General features: G+C 49.2%; 1 long non-coding RNA gene across 2 annotated transcripts; it reads left to right on the plus strand.

Moving 5' to 3' along the window:
• The first annotated feature begins 1546 nt into the window (after nt 1-1546).
• On the plus strand, nt 1547-6997 carry LOC116656717. Of its 2 annotated transcripts, none has more exons than XR_004311614.1 (4): nt 1547-2424; nt 4341-4409; nt 4745-6027; nt 6537-6997. It is a non-coding gene; the product is annotated as an uncharacterized LOC116656717 (long non-coding RNA). The 2 variants fall into 2 exon arrangements; XR_004311615.1 differs by having other exon boundaries at nt 1547-2051.
• The last annotated feature ends 847 nt before the right edge of the window (nt 6998-7844 follow it).

Below are 7844 nucleotides of genomic sequence, written 5' to 3' on the forward strand. Positions count from 1 at the left end.
AATTATTATTTGAGAGCCAGTTAGAGGGAACTTTTGCTGAGGCTGTCTCTTCAGAGACAGCCAATAGGGCATCCCAAACTCAGAGGGACTGGGGAGATGGGGGGGGGGGAGCAGGGACTGTGAAAAAATAAGATAAAATCACACATCAAGAAAAAGTTGCCTATTCCACACTTGATCACTGTGTTCATTTCCTAGGGCCGCCGTAGCAGGTGACCCCAAGCTCGGTGGCTTACTACCACTGAAATCTAGTATTTTACAATCTCGGAGGCTGCAAGTCTGAGATGGGTGTCACCTGGCCAAACAGAGGCCTTGGCAGGGCTGTGCTCCCCCCAGAGGCTCTGGGGGGAGGACCCAGTGCCTTTTCCAGGTTCTAGAAGCTGCCTGCATCCCTTGGCTTGCATCTCTGTTCTCTGTCTTCAGAGGGTGTCACTCCTCTGCTTTTGTCCTCTACTCTCAAACCTCCCCCACCTCCCTCTTTTTTTTTTTTTAATGATTTAAAAAAAAAGTGGTCTAGTTTTTATTTGGGGGGGTTGGTAATTGGTTTGTTTACTGTTATAATTAATGGAGGTACTGGGGATTGGATCCAGGACCTCGTGCCTGCCAAGCATATGCTCTGCCACTGAGCTGTACCCTCCGCCCCCTCTCTTGGAGTTTACATCACGCCCCTATGTGTTTGTTTATTATTTTTCTCACCCATAGAATGCATACTCCTGGAGGGCAGGCACTTTTCCTATGAATTAGCCACTCCCTAAGAAGAGTGCCCGGCACATGGCAGCCCTCCGTGAGCATTTATTAAATGAGATAATGTCCCATTAGGTCCATCTCTGAGATGTAAGAATTTGGAATTACAGTTCTCCAAGTAAAATGTCCCAGCAGATGATGAAGATGGATTTTCTTGTTTCTCCATTGTTTATGGTGGCAATGCCGTTGTTTTTCCTTCAACGTTTCCTCAAAGTCTTGGAATTCAGTGTCTATGGTGGGTCCAAGTTGAATTTATGAACAGCAGAATATGGAAGGTTTGAAGCTGAGTCTTGGATGGTCAGTCATTGTTTTGCTGACACCGATTAGGTACCGTGAAATCCAGCCAGACTGAAAACACGGTCTGAGAAGAAATAATTTCCCCCAAATCACTCTATCTTGAAAAATCTCCATTTGGCCCTCAACTCTTGCACTGCTTGCTAAAACTCCCCTTCCTTCAAGCAAGGCATGTTGCTCCAGTACCTCCTGGGTCCCCACCCAGCCCTGTCTCCACAGGGATGGAGAGGAAGAGGAAGCAGACTGGCGTCTCCATTTTCAGGCAAACCCAGCCTGCTGCTTTTGATTAGCTTGGGAGGTCTTTCTGGCTCTCTTTTAGCCCCATGGAAATGGATCAGGGTTTCATGCTTCACCCTAGCTTTCCAGATTCAGTCCAGAATCTCCAAGCTGGAGCACCACGCCCCTTTAGTGATGTAAGTAATCCCAGCACTCAGAGCAGCCCCGGTGCCAGCTGCCTCAGGGAGGGCTGTGAACACCCAGACGGAACGCCTGAGTTACTGAAAGACAAGCCCAAGGCGAGAGACAGATGGAAGGAAGCGACGGTAAATAACACGTCCGCCCTGAAATGGACATAAATTCAGGCCGAGATTCTGTCCTGGTGTCTTGATGACATGAACCACAGGAACAGAGCTAAGGGAGATTTTAAAATGTCATCACCAGGCTCCTCTACGGAACTGCAGCTTTGTTCTTTATTCAGCGCCTTCAGGAACATATAATTCCTCATGCCCCGCGTTGCTGGAGGACTTCCGGCTTGGCTGTCCTGCCGGGTTCCACGCCACGTCACCATGTCCACGTGAGGCGTTCTTTGTCAAGTTGCTAGAAGGGGAAGGAGGATTGTCTTTTTTAAAATAGATGTCATCTAGGGTCATGGCAGACCGGGAAGAAAGTGGCAAGAAGGCTGAGGTCAAGGGAGCAGAGGGATGCAAACCCCTGCCCGCTGAGGACCAGGACTCGGGGAGCTACACGAGTCCACAAGCGGCACGCTGTCCAAACCCCAGCCTGCTCCCTCTGGCACGGTGGGAATTTGCTTGCTTATCTGAGAACTACAAAAAGAAAAAGCCCAAGAGTGTGGCCGGTTGGCCGAGGCTCCGGGCCGTAGCTGCCTCTTGAGCTCAGCATCCCCGAGCCTCCAGCTGCTCCTCTGTGTCCCTGGGGGAGAGGGACCAGTGGGCAGCTCACTGGCAGGTCTGGGCAGCCCCAGCCCGGGCGCATTTCACCTTGATGCCCGCAGGGCTTCCTTCTGCTTTCGGAATGGGGAAATTCAGACATCAATCTGGGCTTTCCAAGAAGTTTCAGTTCCACGTTTTTAGCCCGAGAGGAGGCACACTGACAGATTCTGCCCAGAGGACGACATGCGGGGCAGGCCCGACGCCACTGCTTCCTAGCAAGGTTGTCGAGTCAGGGTTTCGGGGGCTGAACAGGATGCTTTCTGCTTTTCCCAGACTGTCCTCTCTTCTTCTTTCAAATTCAAACTTTTAAACAAGGCTTTGCCCCTTGGTCGTTATAAGGCAACCCTGAGAAGGAAACCACATTAAAGACAACAGCCATGCAAACTCAATTCTGTAAAAAAATATTCTGTTTAATTGATTTTCTAAAAAAAAAAAAAAAATCTATTATGTTTCTGTGGGCCTGTCTATTGATTTGCAGCCCCGCAGAAGTAATGAAGAAGCTTTGTGATCAATAAGGCCAAAGTGTATCTTACCCCAAGTCAGTTCTGCCCGCCCGCCTGCTGGGGATGCGACTGGCCCGGTTCCCCACACAGTGACGGGGCCGTGAGCAACCTTCTCCACGACCGCCCAGATTTATTTCTTTTGGCATAAACGTAACAAATGAAACCCTGATGACTTTTCTTGCTCTGAAAGCCAAGAATATATCACATCAGTCATCAGGAAACACACAAGAACACAATTTGCGAAAAGAAAAAAAAAAGGAAAACAGTGCATTTTTTTTAACCTTAGTGCATTAACTCCGCCCCTGTAGTTAATTAGGATAATATTTTACACCTCAGCTCTTAGCTGTTTTTCTTTCTTTTCTATTCTCTGCTCCCTCCTCATTGCCCAACCCTACATCAGATTGGTTTCACAAGTCTCGGAAGGTTTTTCAGCCTCTGCAGTGAATGCCAAGTACAGGTGGCTGCGACTGCAGGCTGATAATCCCAAGTAGAGCTAACATTGCTATCTTATCCTCTGAAAAATAATCATGTTGAATGCGATAAGACACTTGCAATAACACACGAACAGCAGCCGGCGAGCTGCAGACGCCACCACGCAGAGCCGGCTACGGGAAGAGGAGTTCCCTGAACCTGACAAGCCATCTTGGCGGCTGTTAATTTCAGAATTTATCATTTGCATTTTGCCCTTAAATGGGAGGACACGGCCTGAAGGCAAACTCTGCTCAGATGCCGTGCCAGCTCATCCAGCTGCTTGGGGCGGAATTAGGAAGAAGCTTTCTTTAGGGGCTAGCCCTGTGCTGACCCACCGTCAGCCCCTCCAGTGTAGGTGGCTGGGGCAGCTGGAGGGGTGAGGGCATGTGGTGCAAAACAAGGTTGTCCAGGTCAGCTGGTACCAGATCTCTAAGGATTTTGCCTGAGGGTGCTGGAGAGCCTTGGAGAGAAGATTTAGAGGGGAGAGGAGTGACCAGATGTGTCCTTTACAGTCATCACTGGCTACAGCGCTGAGGGCCAATTTTCATGCCCACCTGGAAATAATAATGTTGATGACGATAATAGTTAACAGGGGGGACCAGGCTCCACTTCGTTTCATTTAATTCTCACACCAATCCTAGCAGGGAAATACTGTTATTCTCCCATTTTACAGACAAGGAAACTGAGGCATGTCCAGGCAAGTCCCACATGGCAGGTCACTGTCACATGAACCATGCTCCCTTCATCAGGCAGGTGTGGAGTTATTTATTCCCTCTGTTAATTCTCTTCCAGAAGCACCCAGGTGAGGCTGTCTTTAACAGAGGAAAAATTACCTTGACTTCATCTGAATTTATATTCTAGAGAGAAGATCATTGAGGGGAAATGTGGTTATTAGGAAATGATCTCCTGGGCACATCTTCCAGCAGGTTAAAGTGAACCGGTGTGGAGGCCAGGGCAGCTGCGGGGAGACGGGCCTGAGGACGGTGCCTGCCCCAGGATGGTGGGGGACTGTGCTTGGGGGACTGTGCTTGGGGTCCAGGTGGAATAACCTAGGGGGTGGAGGTGCGGCTCAGAGGCAGGGCGGGAGGGACCAAGAGAGAGGCGGGAGGCTAGAGGCGGGGAGGAAACTTGAAGACAACTTCCTCTTTCCTCCCACCTCAAGACCACTGGCTGGGGACCTTTGGTGGATGAGAACTGTCTGTTCCTGGCACAGAGAAGGCACTGGACAACTGTATGTAGAGGGACAATGGCTGGATGGTGGGTGGGGATGGTAGGGGTGGGAGGTGGGCTGGCCGACCAGGCTTGTCAATTTGATGCTTTCCCATGGTGTGGTCGTGCTGGGGAGGAGATGGGGAGGTGGCCAAGGGTGTGGGGTCTTCTGTCCGCTTTGGCCCTGGCTTCACAGGACACGCTCTTGGAAAATGAAGACCACGTCGGTGTAAAATGAGAAGCTTTGACTGAGAGCCAGCCTTGAACACACTTTGTCTTCGGTTCTTTAATGGAGAGGCTGAAAGTTAAGTCTCAGTGTCCGCAGGGGATCTTTAAGACTTCCCATTTTCCACTCAGCTTTCCAGGTGAGATCCCTTCCAAGCGTGGCTGCCTCCCAGCTCCTGAGTTCAGCTTTCTCCTCGGTGGGCTTCCTGGTCAGGACCCCCTGCATCTCCTTCCCAAGTTCGCCTCCATTTCAGAACCCAGCCTCTCCCATGGACTGTGAGTCCCCACTTCCCTCCTGCCTTTCTGGCCTGGCCCTGTCCCCCACTAAGCCAGGGCCATCCTCCTAAAACCTGGTCCAGCCTCTGACGCTGGATGTGGCCAGATGGAAAATGGAGAGAAGAGAAATGGACGGAGTGGTGAGTGTTTGGTAGAGCTAGATTTCGTAGTCCCTTTATAGACCTGACCTCTATTCTGAGATCCTTTCTATCTTTTGGTGTTAGAAGGTCCTTTGTTACATAAACTGACGGAGATGTTGGATGGCAAATGCTTTAAAAGTTGTACTTACTCAGAGAAAAAGTTGGCCACCCCGCTCACTCCCTACTTTTCTGTTTTGAAATTTTGCCAGACGGAGCCATCAAGGTGTCGGGTTGGGGGCTGCATCTCCAGGTGAGGGTGCCGCGGGGCGGGGCTTCCCAGCAGAGGGCTGGTGTTAAGTTGGAGGCCCGGAAAAGAGCACCGCTGTTGCAGAACCCCTGCGATCCTTTCCGACACCTTACCTTCTACCAACCTACTGGGCTGGGTCCTGGGGATACCAAGACGCATGACACGGTCCCTGCTTTCAGGTCGTGGGCAGGGGGTGCTGCCAAGACTTAAAGGCAAAAAGTGTCCCTTGGTGAGAAACAAAGTGCCTTCAGAGGGTGGGACCACTGCGGGCATCACACGTCCCCCCAGCAAAGCCGCAACGGTTACCTGGGTTAGTCACAGAGCCTGGAGTTGCTTTCCGTTAAATGGGACAAAAATCTACACCCCAGAGACAATACCTGCCCCCATTCATTGGCCAAAATGGATAAATGTCTATGTGTGTGTCGACGGGTGCGTTTTACACATAAACCCATATCGCAAGCATTTTGTAGCCATTTGTTAGTGTGTTAGCTACGTTGGTGGTGAAGATCTGGGGGAGTGAGGTTCACAGGTGTGGAAATAGGTTTTTGTGTTGTGGCTGGTCCTTGTCTGCATATGTGTAGGGGGTAGAGAGAGGGAGAGAGAACCGACTGCCTGGGATAGAAACAGCTCTGAGCTGTCTCCTATGATCTGCTCTCTCTTTGCCTGAGTTTCTAGCGAGATCAGCCCAAAGAAGAACCAGAATGGAAAGGAGTTTCCTGGTAGAAGAGGAGACCGTTTTCAGGGCATGGCGTGTGGGTGAAGGTTCTCTGCCCTGAGAAGGGATGGGGTGTGGGGTTTGGGGACACACGTGGCTTCTCTGTGGCCCAGCTATTTCAGGGATCAGCACACACGCTTGCTGGCTGGGAGGCCACCCTGGGGCAGAGGACTCGGCTGTCCTGGGAGGCCGCCTGGCTCATGGGGGGAGCGGTCATTGCCAGGCGCTCTTGCTGTAGGGAACACAGCACAGGTACTGGGTGAAGCCCCCACCTTCGGAGTGCGGACCCTGTGTGGATATCGCTCACCACGCCGCTGCCTGAGCCCACTGCCCGCTTGCTGCTCCTCCAGCACTCCGAGCGCTTTCCGGCTCAGCTGACACACTCCCTCCTGCAGGGCTCCTCTCTGCATCTCTTTGCCTGGTTGGCTTCTTGTCCTCCGGCATCAGGCTGTCCACTCAGGCCTGCACCTGTGTGAGCGGTGTGTGGCTGGGCCAGGGTTTATGGCTGCACATATCTGATCTCATTTCATCCTTTTACCTCTGCAGGGTGGACAGCATCACCCCATTTTATAGATGGGAGTGGACACTCAGGGGAGTGAAGACACTGTTTGGGGATACAGAGCTGGGGTTTGGACCCAGGGCTGTTCCTCTCCTGGGCTCCTGACCCCTGAGCCGGATATTCAACCAGTCAGTGCGCCAGCTTCTGAGTCTGCAGGACCTGCTGGAAATTCTGAGGCCCCCACCAGAGACATGTGCTTTAGGATCTCTGAGAATCCATTTCCTGCTCTGTAAAATGAGGGAAATACCAGGCAGCTCTGCTCCAGAAATGAGAATTAAAGAAAGAAATGTACACGGAACCCTGGGTGGGGTGCCAGCCTTTATCTGCCCAGCTGTGAATGTTTGGGAATGAGTTTTCCATTGAAATTTTCTTTAAATAGAGGGGAAATATCCGGATAAAACCTAAACATCTTGGCTCATTGCACATGCACACACACTCAGATCTGTCTTCACACACACGGACATAGATTCATACACACACACACACACATTTACATCTATCTGTACATGTATAGACACACATGCATTTATATCTATTTACATACACATATTTGTATATCTATATTCATATATATCTATGTGCATATATACACATATTTATTTATCCGTGTATGTATATATGCATGCATACATATATTCATATCTATTTATAGACAGTGTATTCATATCTACATATATTCGTATCTATATACAGTGTATTCATATCTACATATATTCATATCTATGCACACATACACATATATTCATTTATATGCAAATATATTCATATCTATGCACACATATACATATATTCATATCTGTCCATATTTTATCTATCTATATACATCCATATAGTCATAGCTATTTATGTACACACATATATTCATATATATGAAAATTCATATCCATCTATAAACACACATATATATTCATATCTGTACATATTTTAATCTATATATACACATATCATCTCTATTTATGTATACATACATATTCCTGTATACATATATTCGTATCTGCCTATGCACACATATACATATATTCATTTTCTGCATACATATTTATCTATGCGCACATAGATACGCACACATACACATGTTCCTTTTGTTTGTTTCCCTTGGCTGGAAAATTGGAGGTTTTTATGCCTTCCGAGGAATAATGACATCACACTGACATTTGAAGCTAAAATTGCTGCTAAAAGAGAAAGCAGCATGGAGCTTGGCTGCTCGCTGGTGTGAGGGTGGCCTCTCCCTCTGTTCAAGGGCTGGCATCAGCCCTGGGCTTAGCTTCCTTTCCTCCAGGAAGCAGGATGAGCGC

This window comes from Camelus ferus, chromosome 16 (genome assembly GCF_009834535.1).
Source record: "Camelus ferus isolate YT-003-E chromosome 16, BCGSAC_Cfer_1.0, whole genome shotgun sequence".
Classification (NCBI taxonomy): Eukaryota; Metazoa; Chordata; class Mammalia; order Artiodactyla; family Camelidae; genus Camelus; species Camelus ferus.